This window comes from Falco biarmicus, chromosome 6 (assembly GCF_023638135.1).
Source record: "Falco biarmicus isolate bFalBia1 chromosome 6, bFalBia1.pri, whole genome shotgun sequence".
In the NCBI taxonomy this organism is placed as follows: Eukaryota; Metazoa; Chordata; class Aves; order Falconiformes; family Falconidae; genus Falco; species Falco biarmicus.
This window is the reverse complement of record NC_079293.1, coordinates 77,714,014-77,728,283: the sequence shown is the minus strand read 5'-3', so window position 1 is coordinate 77,728,283 and position 14,270 is coordinate 77,714,014. Positions and strand designations below refer to the sequence as shown.

The following is a 14,270-nucleotide window of genomic DNA, read 5'->3' as shown; positions in this document are numbered from 1 at the left end:
CACATGCAAAGGCGAGAGTACAACAGGGTTAAAAGACAGAAATCCTGAATGGCTGTGAAAGTGGTTTTTTCCCCCAGGTCATTCTTTATTCTATCAGTACGTAATAATATTGAACAATTAATTCACAAATTAAGGAATCAAATGGAAGAAAGTATTTCCTGGTAATGAACTTATTAAATCAATATAGAATTCTGATCTGTGGACAGTTTTGATCAGAAGTGCTGCTGCACGCATGTTGTAACGCATCTTTATCCCTCTGCTGCCTAGAGATTAAATCAGAAAACCTTTGGTAAAAAACAGAACTACATGATTTTCAGAATATACCCATTAACAAAGGAACCAGTCGAATATAAATATGAAGATTTAGTTTTGCTTTTTTTACTTTAAGAAAGAAAATTTGTTTTCTTCATTATGAACAGAAGTCATCAATAGAGTTGTCTGCTCGTGATACACACACTACAACTCTTAACACACTTTTCATACTGTATACATTTATTTTTTGTCAAACGTATTCTCTAAGCTTGCTTTAAAGTATCCTATTTCCAGACTACTGCCTGCAGCCACCATAGCAATTTTGTCTTGCTTCAGCACTGAATTGTCTTTTGAGTGGATGACATGAAATATTGCCCAACAGATAGGAAATTCTGGCAGCCACAGAACATAAAAACAACAGCCATTCATCACCTACAGTCTGGAAATGAAAATGTCATCTTCCACCCAACTCAACCATGCTGGAAACCTACAAATGCATAAAAATGTAAGAAATATCGATGTTACATATTTCTCTCATGATAAACTCTGTTTTTAAGCACATTAGCAGATACTATATTTCAATATACGCACTATAGGACAGTTTTATGAAGTTAAACATGGAAAATGGATCAGAACACTGTATCAGTCATAGTAAATGCTTCCAGCATTGCAGAATATGACTGCAACTGCCAAACACCTGGTCCTTTTTCCACAGAAGTAGTAGGCAATCATACTCACATTATGTCAACATAACAATTATTTTGAAAGCTTCTTTATTTCCTTGGGGGAACATTTCCATATTTGTGCTTGAAATGCACAGCACAGCACATTCATTTTGGTAACCTTTCCAGACTGTAAAACATGGACTCTGTCATGGCAACAACCAAAAGGAGGATCTCAAGAACCTCCTAGTCGTCATCCATGTGTCTCTGTTCCAAAGACAAATAGCAATGTACGAACATCAGCTTTTTATGTTTGACATTTAGGTGCTGAATTTCCTTCTGTATTTGTCAGCAATATTCAATTTCACCCTCACTCCCAAGGATACATACACAGAACAGATCCAAACTGTGCTGTCTCGCCTGTAAAGCTAGAGGAGTCACGTGATGACACAGAAACAGGAGGACGCTACACACCTCATTACTATGTGGTCCTCAACAGGAACACTTACCACTTTTCCTTTTCAACATTAGCAAGTAGCCTAGATGAACCAATCGGGTCATCTGGATGGCAGTGTGATGGGCAAGAAACTATTCTACTACCAGAACAGTCCAGACTAAATAAGCCTCTGAAAGGTTTTCAAGTATATTTACCCAAGCAAAACTAGTGTCCAGTGATGACAGAAGATGTTTTTAAGGAATCACAACTCCTTATAATAACAGTAATTAAGACTCATGTCAGTCCATGGATTATACTTAATGCCTGAAGTAGTTCTGAATGCTTCTGGAAGATTCTCAAGTTCTCACTTAAAAGCTTTACTGAAGAACAGATATGATACTAAAATCAGTCAGCAGTTAAGTTGGACTGCAGTAATACAAGCTGGTCAAAAGAGTCAGAAACTAGTCCCAACTGGTAGAAGGTGCATCAGAACATCACAAAAACACAAACTATCAAAACCATCTATCTTGCCTCCCCTCTGCTTTTTACACAGCTTTCTCAATTTCAAACCCAACTCAAATCAATTGTAGCTTAAAAATCCGTAATGACCAAGTGTTGGAAGAAAAAGTCTTCTTGAGCTTCAGCACAAACACTGTGAGGTTAACTATGCTTTTCTTGCACATCCAGCAGGACCAAAGTTCACCCAAGAGGGAAACAACATTTTTTCTGAGTTTTCACAGGCAGCATGGGCCATCACAAACCACCTCCTACACTGTGTGCAAAGAAGCTGTCTTTATCCTAGATCTCTAACCAATAAGTAGCAAACTAGGGGTTTTATTTGAATTCTTGCCAAAACAAGACAGCACCTGGCACATGCTTCCAACCAAGGAAAGAGGGAAACAAACAAAAAATGACAAGCCAAATCAGTCAGGTTGATTAGGGTATTACAGAAAATAAATTTTAACAGACTGAGAATTGACAGAATAGATCTAGAAACATAGGACTATGTTTACTGCCCTGGTAGCAGTCAAGGGGCTGGAAACTGTTCAATGAAGTGTCAGAGGCAGATGAGTCGGTGCCAGGAGCACTGGGGTGACGATAGTGGGAATCGGCTAAGATGTATGAAGAGGAAATTATGCCTGACCAACCTGACAGCCTTTCACAATGAAATTGCTCTCCCATCATGCCGTGAAGTACTAAGGTACACCGTCTCCCATAACATCCTCATACACAAACGGATGGAGTACAGGCCAGATGAGTATAAAGTGAAGTGGACTGAAAACCGTCCAAAATGCCAGGCTCAAAAGGTTGTATCAATGACAACTGCTGGAGGAGAATCACCAGTGGTGTGCCCCAGGAATCAATGCTCAGTTGTTCCAATATCTTTATTAATGACCTGGAACTGAATGCACCCTTAGCAATCTGCAGATGATGCAAAACTACGAGGAGTGGCTTACAGACCACACTGATGTGCTGCTATTCAGAGCGACCTCAACAGGCTGAGGGAATGGACCAACAGGAACCTCATGAAGTTCAAAGGCAAATGCCAAGCCCTGCCCCTGGGGAGGAACAAACCCCTGTACCAGTACAGGCTGTAGCCTGCTTGGTTGGAAAGCAGCTTGGCAGAGTAGGACGTGGTGGACACTAAATTCACATGAGCCAGCAAAGTACCCTTGCAGCAAAAGGCGGCTAACAGCATCCTGGGCTGCATTAGGAGTACTGCCATCAGGTCAAGGGAGGTGATCCTCCCCCTCTGCTGAGCACTGGTGAGACCCATCTGGAGTGCTGGGCCCTGTTCTGGGCTCCCCGGTACAAGACAGACACGAACATACTGGAGAGCCCAGCCAAGGGCCACAAAGATAACTGGTATGTTCATATGTACCTTCATATGAGCAAAGGCTGAAAGAGCTGGGAGAAGGCTGGAGGAGACCTTATTGATGAGTGCATGCAGAAGATCAAGCAGTGCCCAACGAAAGCACGAGGCAGCAGGCACAAACTGAAACAGAACAAATTCTTCTTCAACATATATATATATATGCATGTACATATACACACACACTGCAAGAGGGATCAAACAATGGAACAGTTTGTTCTGAGTGGCTGTGCAGTCTCCTTAAAGATGCCCAAAAACCAACTGGACACTGCCATTCCATTTTAGTCGTAATTGAATTTTTGAAATTTGTTAGTGATAATCCAAGAATACCTCTGTTCTGCATCAGTAATGAGATACAAAGAGCTGTCTTCAGTTAACAGTTTGACTAGATGATCTTGAAGACCTTTCCCAACCTAAACGATTCTACGGTGCTGAGCAACCTGCTGTAGCTGACCCTGCTCTCAGCATGAGGGCTGGACTAGATGATCTCCAAAGGTGCCTTCCAGCCTCAGCCATTCTGTGACTGACTTGAGCCAAAAAGATATACCTTAGGTGGCCACTTTCTGTCATCCAGCCATGACAGCCTTCCAACATAGCCAACTTCCTAGACAGTGCTTTTTGAAGGTTATGACCAATTTTCAGGGGCAGGGGATCAATTAAATCAAAGCGCTTAGTAAAAAAATATTGACAGGACATCCTTGGGGGAAAGGTGATTATAGCAGACTTTATGAGAGTGGTCTATTCAGCTCTTGGTTTCAAGTAAGATGACAATCTGACTAATGAAACAATGAAACGGGCCAAACATGTCAAAGCTAGTCAGTGTCATCAACTACAGACTACGTTGCTCCCTGTATCAAAGACGAAAGTGTCCTCTCTAACACTGCCTCTTTGGCAGAATTGCTCATGCTGTTAGCCAACATAGCAATGCTGCCTGCACAAGGCATTCAGTCACTGCTGGCACAGGTGGACTCTCCACTTCTCCAAAACTTATGCATCCCAGTGCCAAAGCAGAAGGCAAGCCTCCCGATAAGCATGGCTGCATAACATCCATCTTCACTGATTTTAAACAAAGGAAGTCTTCAACTACCCAGATTCTCTCTGAGGTTGGCTATTATAGGTAACTAAGGCCCTCTGGGAGCCCTATAAAAAAAAAAGCGTCCAAAACAAACAAAATCCAAAAATAAATGAAGGAAAATAATGGAAAACGCACTGAAATTCTAGCATGACTGTCTTCAACAGAAATAACCAAGTGTCAGACATTTGTCCAGCAAAGAGCAAAATTCCACATTCTTAGTACTTTAAGACATTACAGTATTGTCAGAATCCAGTGTCCTTTCTGTAGTAGCCAGGAAAAGACACAAAGCAGATATAAAATAAATCCCATTAAAAACACATGTAATAGCTTATAAAATGAAAAAAAACCCCACCAAACAAACAAACAAAACCACCAAACACATTTGTGGATAACTGAAATCCTTGCATATAACCTCCAAGCTATTCAGGAAGCCTTGCTGAAACTTGCTGCAGACCTGGAGGGACAGAGTCCAACATCGAGCAGCACGAAGAATTTGGGTTGCATGTCATGCCCTGTAAAGGTCTCTTCAGGCAGGTTTTAGGTCAGTTCAGATTCAGTCATTTATTGGAACAGGAACCCTGGAAAGTTGTGTAGTCTCCAGATTTATCGTGCCAGCAGAACTGCAGTTACACTAGAAACTGAGATTTTGCTTTTCCAATTTATAACAACAGACAGTTGCTAGATGCCCAAACCAAACTTTACTAGTAGTTATTTCCACTTGTACATCACAAAAAAAAAAAACCAAAATTTAGTCACCTATAAAACCAAGTTAACATTTATGTTATTATTTATGAATACACATACACAGAGTAACAAAGGCATTTATTTTTATAGCAGACAGCAAGCTTACACTAGAGACAAAAGACGACAGAAGACACAATCTTATCCTTTTAGCTATGATACTTTTCTTCACAATTATCTCAAAACCGGGTGTTAGACTGAAGTAGAAAGCTTCTCCCAATTGCTCTCCCACAGAAACATTCCTACAATGTTAGATACAAGAGTTCCAGCTGTTTTAATAGCAATACCACAGTTTATCTTTGGCCACTGAAAATAGACCTTAACACTGAAAAAGTAGTTCAGGTGTTTAAATGCTGAACAATGAAAACACGTCCCTAAGTTCTAAATGTAAGTAGTGGTTATAAGAATTATCTTTTTTCTGCTTCGACACCACAAAATTCCCTGTTACCCTGACTTGAGTCACTAATGACAACTCATATGCTCAGCTAAAGAGACCCGGTGGACTGCCCATTGCCCTTAAAATTCTAGCCCCTGCTTCAAAAACTGTACGAGGTTTGTCCTACGAAGCTTTCCTGGTAAGACATACACACAAGGTGAGCATCAGGGTTTGGCAACCAAAGACAAATCCCTCCTGGTCAAGAGCCTCCACTTCTTTGCAGCCAGACTCCTTCTGCGCTCTGCATCTGCTCTCATGACTCGCTCTCCTGTTTACACAATGAACCACCATGACCATAATAATCAGTTCCCCAAAGATCTAAGTATTCTTTTGGGGTACAGATGTGGGTTTGGTCTTCCTCACACTGAGTAAGGAAGCATCTCACATTTCCCACTACTGGGGAAACCAATCTGACCACCGGTCTTGTGCAAAAAGATACTTCCCTTCCTTTCACGTTCCAATAGTCATCAGCATGAGAAGCAGCCTAGGGACTGAATCGGGAACAGATGGAAACATACAGGATTTCCTACTTTCCTTCTCATGGTGCCAAACACAGCTATATCATCAATGGAAACTGGGAAACCTGCAAAGCTGTACTTCCAAGACATCTTAACCCAAGGGTGCTGTGAACCCATCTTCTCTTCTGTTTGCATTCACATGGTCCCTCCTCCCTGCTCTGCACCTGGAACTAGTGTTTATTTATACTGCTGGTGAATTAGGCAAGGAAAACAGCCTGAGAAAAAACTATGAAGTGCCAACTACCTTCAAGTTTATCTCCCTAAGATGGCTCACAGCAGGGCCAGATGCGCAGGACTGAGTCAAATCCAACATCTACACGATTGTTACAGTCCAGATCAGGAGCATGCTTCTTGGTGAAGCTCCCCAAACCATCCTCATTTAACGTGCTTCAGTTCAGTGTGGACCAGCAGTCTCACAGCAAGTAATCTGGATTTCTTTTCACTGAAACTAAATCAAAGATATACAGCCAAACAACACCCTTAATGCATGCTAATCTTTAACAGGCATTAAATCCATGGGATGAGACTAGGACCATGATGATATAAAAACATCCAAAACATGCAGTATGAATGTCAGATGCCTAACACCAGCAGTTTCCCACTACGGATCCAATCACATTGCCCCTCACTACATGCTGCTTTGCACATAGACAAAACCTGCCACAAAACCACATCCTAACACAACGCATAAACAACATGAGGCCGCTGGATTCATGTCAACACTGTTGGTAGGGATGCAGTTCCAAGCTATTAAGAAGCTGGACAAGGAAAGAGTATTTAACTAATGGAGACCATGTAGTCTACACGCGTAGTATTTTACAGCAGAGTTCACCACAGCCTTCAATAAGTCAACGGTTTCGAAGTGACACTATACAGAACAGCAGACACTTAACCAAGCTGAGCCACGCAGAGCCATCACACTCATGCTCCATGTGGAGGACTTGCAAAACAGTTGCATAACGAGGGCTTCTGAAAGCATCAAGCATCACAAGATGTTCTGCCTTCACAGTAGCTCAAAAGGAGGTCAGACACCTCCTGCATGGCCTCAGAAACAACAGTGACACACGGCAGAGCCCTTTCTACCTGTGCCTGCTCCCATGTGAGCCATACCAGTCATGCCAGCTCCAATCCTAATAAACACCCCTGTACCACAGCAGCCACACTGCTTCCTGCTCCTGCAGCTTTTATTTCCTATATGCCAGCCAAGCGAACTTCTGTTGCCACAAGGAAGGGATGTGGCTGAGGAGTTTACTCGGCAGTTTAAGATACTGCTGATCTCATATATTCAAATATTGACTTAAAGACTTGTTTTCAGCAAAGTGCCCTGCGCCATCAAGATTCTTTCATTAGTTTAGAATAAAACAACATAATGCCAATGAAACTGAAAGATTTTCACGCCATTTTATGTACTTTCTCTTTTAAGCATATGCAGTTAACTCCCACTTTGCTATATGCTCATTATTCCAAAGACAGAGAACCTAAGTCTGTAGAATGTATTAGCTCAGGTGCTGGGCAAACACACACTGCTTTCAAGCACTAAAGACGCCTTCAATATAAACAAAACACACATTGTTGGACCCAAGCTGATTCTACACAAAACCAGCTCAGCTGTGTCTACCCAGACTCTGGGAGCACCAAACACACCCTGCTGCCACACAGCAGGGACTCAATTTGGAGCTCAACAGGATTTGCTCCATTTGAAGCAACAACCTTCATACTCATGCCAACACACCCCACATCTCAGAAGGCTCATCAGATTTGATGAAGCATTAGATGAGCGATGTCAATCAGCCACTATGCCACAGAGTCAGGCCAAATTTCCAACAAGCTGCCTTTCTGCTTCCCCAGCGTAAGAGCTGATCAGATGGAGCACCATACCCACCTGAGTTCGCATTCAGGCAGTGCTGTGCTGCAGCAGCTCAGTCTTCCAGCCCTAGCCCCTCTTCCTCTAACAAATTTTTAAAAAAATATTTTTAGAAGGGAATTTAAAAATCAAAGTCTTTCCAATCAAAGACCATAGTGCTGGTTATCAAGAAAACATATCATTCCTCTGGAATAGAGTGTATCTTTTCTACCACAAGTTACCACCAAAAAGGTCCTAGATATATGTTACGGTTTAGAACATCAGTTAGAAACTTAGCAAGTACTCTCCTGTGCTTACAGTAAAGGTATTTTCAACTGTTATAAAAGACAGTTTTAGGAAAAAAAAAAATCAAATCAGAACACACACACACATGGGGTGGGGCAGAAACAAAACAGCTTTCAAACATATCGTTTCAGTCTCACAATATCCAGTATCTCATTTGGGCATCTGCTTGCCCAGACTTCAGCACCAGCAGCTCAGACACTGTCAGCTTCCTATTTTGATCAAATACTATGAGCTTCAAGGAAAAAAAAAAGGTTTCCGCTGGAAGAGGGGAATGAACAAGCTGGAATAAAAAGCAGTGTTATTTTCCTGAAATATGGGGTCCCACCACATTTTATGCTTTCTAATGATAATGGAGACCTTACTTATTTCAGTATATAAAGGGGGCTTATAAAAGAGGTGGGGACAGACTTTTTACTAGGGCCTGTAGTGACAGGACAAGGGGCAACAGTTTTAAACTGAAAAAGGGTAGGTTTAGACTGGACATAAGGAAGAAATTCTTTATGGTAAGGGAGGTGAGACACTGGGACAGGTTGCCCAGAGAAGCTGTGGATGTCCCATCGTTAGAAGTGTTCAAGGCCAGGCTGGACAGGGCTTTGAGCAACCTGCTGTAGCAGAAGGTATCCCTGCCCATGGCAGTAGAGGTTGGGACTAGATGATCTTTGGAGGTCCCTTCCAACCCAAACCATTCTGTAATTCAGACACAAAAATCTTTAATGAGATTTTACCTAGGTGTTAGATACATCATACAAATAAAAGAATTTATCAGTAACTGGTTTTAGCATGTTCTCTTTCAGAGACATCTCACTTTCACAGAATCCTTGCGATCTGTTGGATACCTCATTAAGTTTCTCAAACTTCCAATTTTACATATCTACAGCTGACAGGCAACTCTGTGCCAAAGTTGACCAAACAAATTCATTTCAGCCACTGAACACTTCTCCCAAAAATACTTCTCGCTGCTATGCCTCTGACATCAAAGTCATGAACTCTCAGACAGTACGGTCCGAAGCCAGCTCCAGTCACTTTCAAAGTCAGTGATAACATGATTTGAGTAAAGTTTCATTTTTTTTCTTTTTTCTTTTTCTTTCCACCCTGCAGCATCTGCTGTTTTTCCTTATTTCCTTTCTAAGTTGCTCTATGCTGCATCACTCCATTCCAGCACAAGCATTTTCTGCTTAGAGCAACAATCCTAAAAAAAAAAAAGAAAAATAAAAACAAGAATAGCAGTATACCCATGAGAGGGTCTAAAGCCAGAAGTCTTGGTCCTGTCAGCACAGAACTGGTCTATCTGGAAGCTGCCATGGATTTGCCCAGCATTTTTAGATTGGGCAAGTCCATCATGCATTCTCCAAGAAACGACTCACCACACATTTTTAATAAAAGATTATGTCTAATTTTACAGCCCAGTAAGAATGGCTAAAATAATTAGGAAATGGACAATTGAAAACTCTAAAAAAATGTATGCTTTTACTCCCAAACTGTTTAAAGCAATGAGAAACTCATTGCATTCCAACAGTAACCATCTCAAACACCAGCTTCTCCAGCTGGCTCCAGTACAATTAGCAAGATACTTTGTGAAGGAAATTAAACAGCACAGCAGAAATCCTGCCCAGCAGCCTGCCCTGAAGCATTAAAGATGCAAACCATACATGGCTCATTTTCCTCTCCAGGCTCCCCTAATTTTCTAGAGTGCATTCTAGTGCTTACCACTGTGTACAATAGAACACACTTTAAATTAAACATTTGTCAGTTTTTACTTCCCTAAAGCAAATCACTGCACACATCCCCTCAATTCCAACTGCATCCTGTAGATGGTAAGTCATCATTACCAACCAGATGGGAAAAAAAAGCATCTTAGTGATATATTTCTCACTGCAGGTATATTAAACCTACACTAGAAGAAGAATCCAATCATGTCTTCTCCAATATTATCAGAAATACTTACCTTAAGATATACGCAAACTTAAGAACTGATAGAATTGTGGATTTAATTTACCCCCCTCAATTCTATGAGCAGGACTTGACAGGCTCCTCCCTTCACAGCAAGACTGAAATAGGAAGTATTAGAGTAAAACCACTAGTATTTGACACCACCTTGTAAGGACAGGAGAGGTCAAAATGTTTTACCTGGCAAGTTACATTAAGCACAAAGTGATGTTTTGCTGTTTCCTTCAGTCTGAGCAGAGCTCATTGCAAGAAACCAGCCTGGAAATGAGAGGTGACACCTGCAGAAAAGGTAGCACATGTCTTCATAAGCAAAGGTGAAAAGCTGCTACTAATTTAATATGCAGAGAAAACCAGGGACCTGAGAGGGTACAAGGGAATGTACTTCAGAAAATGTGTGCTTTTTTTAAAGTCATGACTCAGACACTGTTCCATACATAGATTTACACCTCTTCCTCCGTTCCTTCCCTTAAGTTAATTTTATAACATTTATTTGGCACAACATTCAAGGTAAGTCACAAAACACCAAATTACAAAAGCTGCTAAAATAAAGCCATGCCAAAAAGCTCTGAAGAACAAAAAAAAAAAAAAAAAAAAAAAAAAAAAAATCGTACCTCATTCAGATTTAGTTCAAATTCAAAGCACCAAATAAGCAGTAAAAGTACCACAGGGTATAGGTTTTTCCCTTAAAACTTTCACTTGATAATTAGCTCACAAAAATACATTTGAAGGGGAAGACTCTGTTGCTTATCTTAGAATTCTTTTTATAAAGTTATTCCTGTACCCCCCTAAAAAAATTTTTTTTAAAAAATGTATTTAAATTTTATAGAAGTTTTCCTCCTTCACTATCAGGACCCCACATTACTACAAAAGCTTCAGCTCCTCCTGCAGATTTTTTTCAGGACTCTTCTAGCCAAAAAGGACAGCATGATCATAGCTCCAGGTTATGAATTCATGATTTACAGAAACAAGAAACTGTCTGAAAGCCTTCTGGGTTTAAACCAAAAGAAAACTCTTTTCACACTCCTTAAAAAAAAAAAAAAAAAAAGAAAAAGAAAAAATGCTTTGATAGATGGCCTACAATTTGGCACATATTTAATTCAGAATGACAATTAGTATTTCTGCAAACATGGCAAGAATCTGGCTTTGAAATAAATTTATGGAAACTTAAAAGCATCATTCGGAGCATGCACAAAGTGTTCCCTTCATCTTTAAAAACAGACATGATGCAATAGTCTGAATGGTCCCAGATTGGGATCTTGCAAAAACCACAAAATATGCTTAGCATTAAAAGAGGAACAAGTGTTCCTATCTGACTTCATGCTGTCAGGACAGTCCATTCTAATTATGGCATTAATAAAATTAATTTACTTTTTACTGCGGACATTTTAGTCAATATAAAAAACTGAACTGTTGATTGAAAAGCACAGAGAGAAATCCTTATGCAATAGTTTTTTTACAAAAGCCAGTCAAAATGGCAAATGCTCAAGGGCACTCTACAATCTTAATCAGATACTTTTAAAGGAGATAAAACTGCTTCAACAGCTCAATTATATTCTAAAAGTTAGGAGATAGAGTCCTTTAAACATCCATTTGTAACCTGAATTTAGACAGATTTAGAGTATATCTTATTAACACCACGATTTAAACAGATGTAGCTTGCAATACTTCTGATCATAGAAAAACAAGTTTTCAAAGGACCTCTGGACCACTTACGGCAAACTGGTCAGAGCAAGGCTAACCGCAAAGTCAAATCAGGTCACCAAAGCATTGTCCAACTAAATTCTGGAAGTTTTCAAAAAGGATGGAGATAAAACAGGCACCCTGGGCACCTTTTCTGGTATTCAATTCCACAGTAATTTTTCCTCCATTATATTCAACAGGAATTACCATTAGTCCTAACTTGCAGCCACTGATACACATTTTTTCACTGTGCCTCCAAGGAGAATGTGTCTTCATCTTCTCCAGGCTAGACCAACTTCCTGCACACTGTACGCACTGGCCTCCTAACCATGCTCAACTCTCCCATCTGTCAGCATCCTCCTTGCATCTGCGGGGAGGGATGAGCAAAACTGGAAACAATATTTTAGAGACACCCTTGTGAGTGCCAGATGGTGGGGAACAACTACTCCCCATGACCTAGTAGCTACTATACTGCTAATGCCACCTGATAGACAGTGAGGTGGTTCTTTCTCAGATGGTGGATTATGCATTTGTCCTTTTGGAACTGCAGGAGGTTCCTGTCAGTCCATTCCCCCAGTACTGCTGCAGCACATCAACTATCCCCCACTGCATTCACTGTGGAGGTTTTTTTAGGTATAGGAACATCACCTTGAGCACTTGAAGAAACCAGGCTCACACAAGCCACTATCAGCCTATCCTGCTTCACTCCTGATAATTCTTTCCCTGTGCAGCTATTTGGTTGAAACATGCCAAAAGAGTAGCATTCCAAAAATAAGAGCTGCACTTTCCCCCCACCCACCCCCACCCCCCGAGTCAGCACTGAGGCACCCAAACCACTGCCCAAACACTCTTACTCTTATAACCTGATGGCTGGCTAATCATCAAATATGCAGCTTGGAAGCAGCTACAGCATGTGCTGTGTCTTGCAGAGCTAATTGATAGTAACACAGAATGATTGGTATTTGAAGAATTTGAGGAGGGATCTGATGCCTTATGGGAGGTTATGAAAAGCTGTCTGGGGCAAGGGATAGCAGTCACTTCAGTCAGGAGACAAAGCACCCAAACGCAAGTTCATAGAAAGCTAACCCTCACCTCCACTGCTCTCACCACATTCAGCTGAAGTAGTAGTTTGGATTTCAGAAACACTAAGGAAATAGTTTTGACTGTCCCCACATATTTCACCACTACCAACCACAACCCTGGTGACCCAACTACACACACATTAAAAAAAAAAAAAAAAAAATCAGGAGGAGAGAAAAATCAACAATATAACCTCAGCTTGTTAAAAAACACAGTTCAGGATTTACCACTTCAACCACTGCTCAGAACTGCAAAAGCATGATGCAGCAGTGAACAGCCAGACCCAGAAACTCTTGTCTTGATAGGAAACAGCTTTCTTGCTGCATGGAGATAGCAGGCTGTGTTTTATTCTATTGACAGCACATCTCATATTTCATAAACAGCTTTATTTCATCTCCTACTCACCAAGCCTGAGGATTCCTGGCAGGTTTTCTTCTGCTACCTATTCATTAGATGCCATTTACCTTGCAATCCATATATATATTTTATGATTCTCTCTCAGAAAGGACACAGTACTAAGACTGAAAGAGGAAACCCTCTTTCCACAAAATAAGCATCTAGTAAGATGATGAACACACGAAAATTAGGAGGCAATTTTATGCACTCTCAACTGTGCTTTCACTTGAGAACCACCACACTGTTAATTCACATACAACCCTATAGCACACACAGTTACAAGAAATGTCTTCAAGTTCTCCTCAAACTGCAAAGGGTTTAACCCCAGACAGTTTCCAATTTCCCTTCACCACCATCCTTACACAGAAACTGGTATGCTGGAAAAGCAGATCCTATTATACTTAGGCTTCTCATAATGTGCAAATATTAATGTAATGTTTTAACTATCGTCTTCCACTCCACAAACTCTCATTCCCAGTGCTGAAGGGCAAGGTGTATTTTCTGTACCACACACAACTTGAGTCACAAAAATGAAGCACTTTCATGAGCAAAACAGCACAGTTTACAATAACTTTTCTGAAAGATCCTTATCTACCATACCCATGATAGTATGGGATTAATGTATATGGTTTTGTTCTCATGCCTACAAAAGACTTACTCCCTTCAGCACTTCCACTGCCCCAATTTCAGAACCGCATCTCATCTTACCTGGCTTCAGAATAGCACTAACTCAGATGAACACAAAAACAAGTGTTATCTGGGACACTGAGGTTTCAAACATCTGAAACTCTGCCGACACTCCCAGGCAGCTTGCAAATCTAGCTAAATTTGAAGTCTTGTACTAAAAAACTCTGGAGAAAATAATATTCTTGACTTAACCAGTTAGGAAACCAAACAGATGGGTTCTGCTTTTCAGGAACAGTTGCTTTAGTCATTTACAGAGAATATAGAGTTTCTTAGAGTGATTTCAACAATCTGAGGATGAAGTAGTGACCCTGCACGCTCTCTCCCTGTTCATTTCCATA

The 14,270-nt window shown here is 40.7% G+C and overlaps 1 protein-coding gene across 2 annotated transcripts in view; it reads right to left on the bottom strand.

Moving 5' to 3' along the window:
- CD2AP (CD2 associated protein) overlaps positions 1-14,270 on the bottom strand; it is an 89,580-nt gene that overhangs the window by 67,282 nt on the left and 8,028 nt on the right. The window lies entirely within an intron of this gene.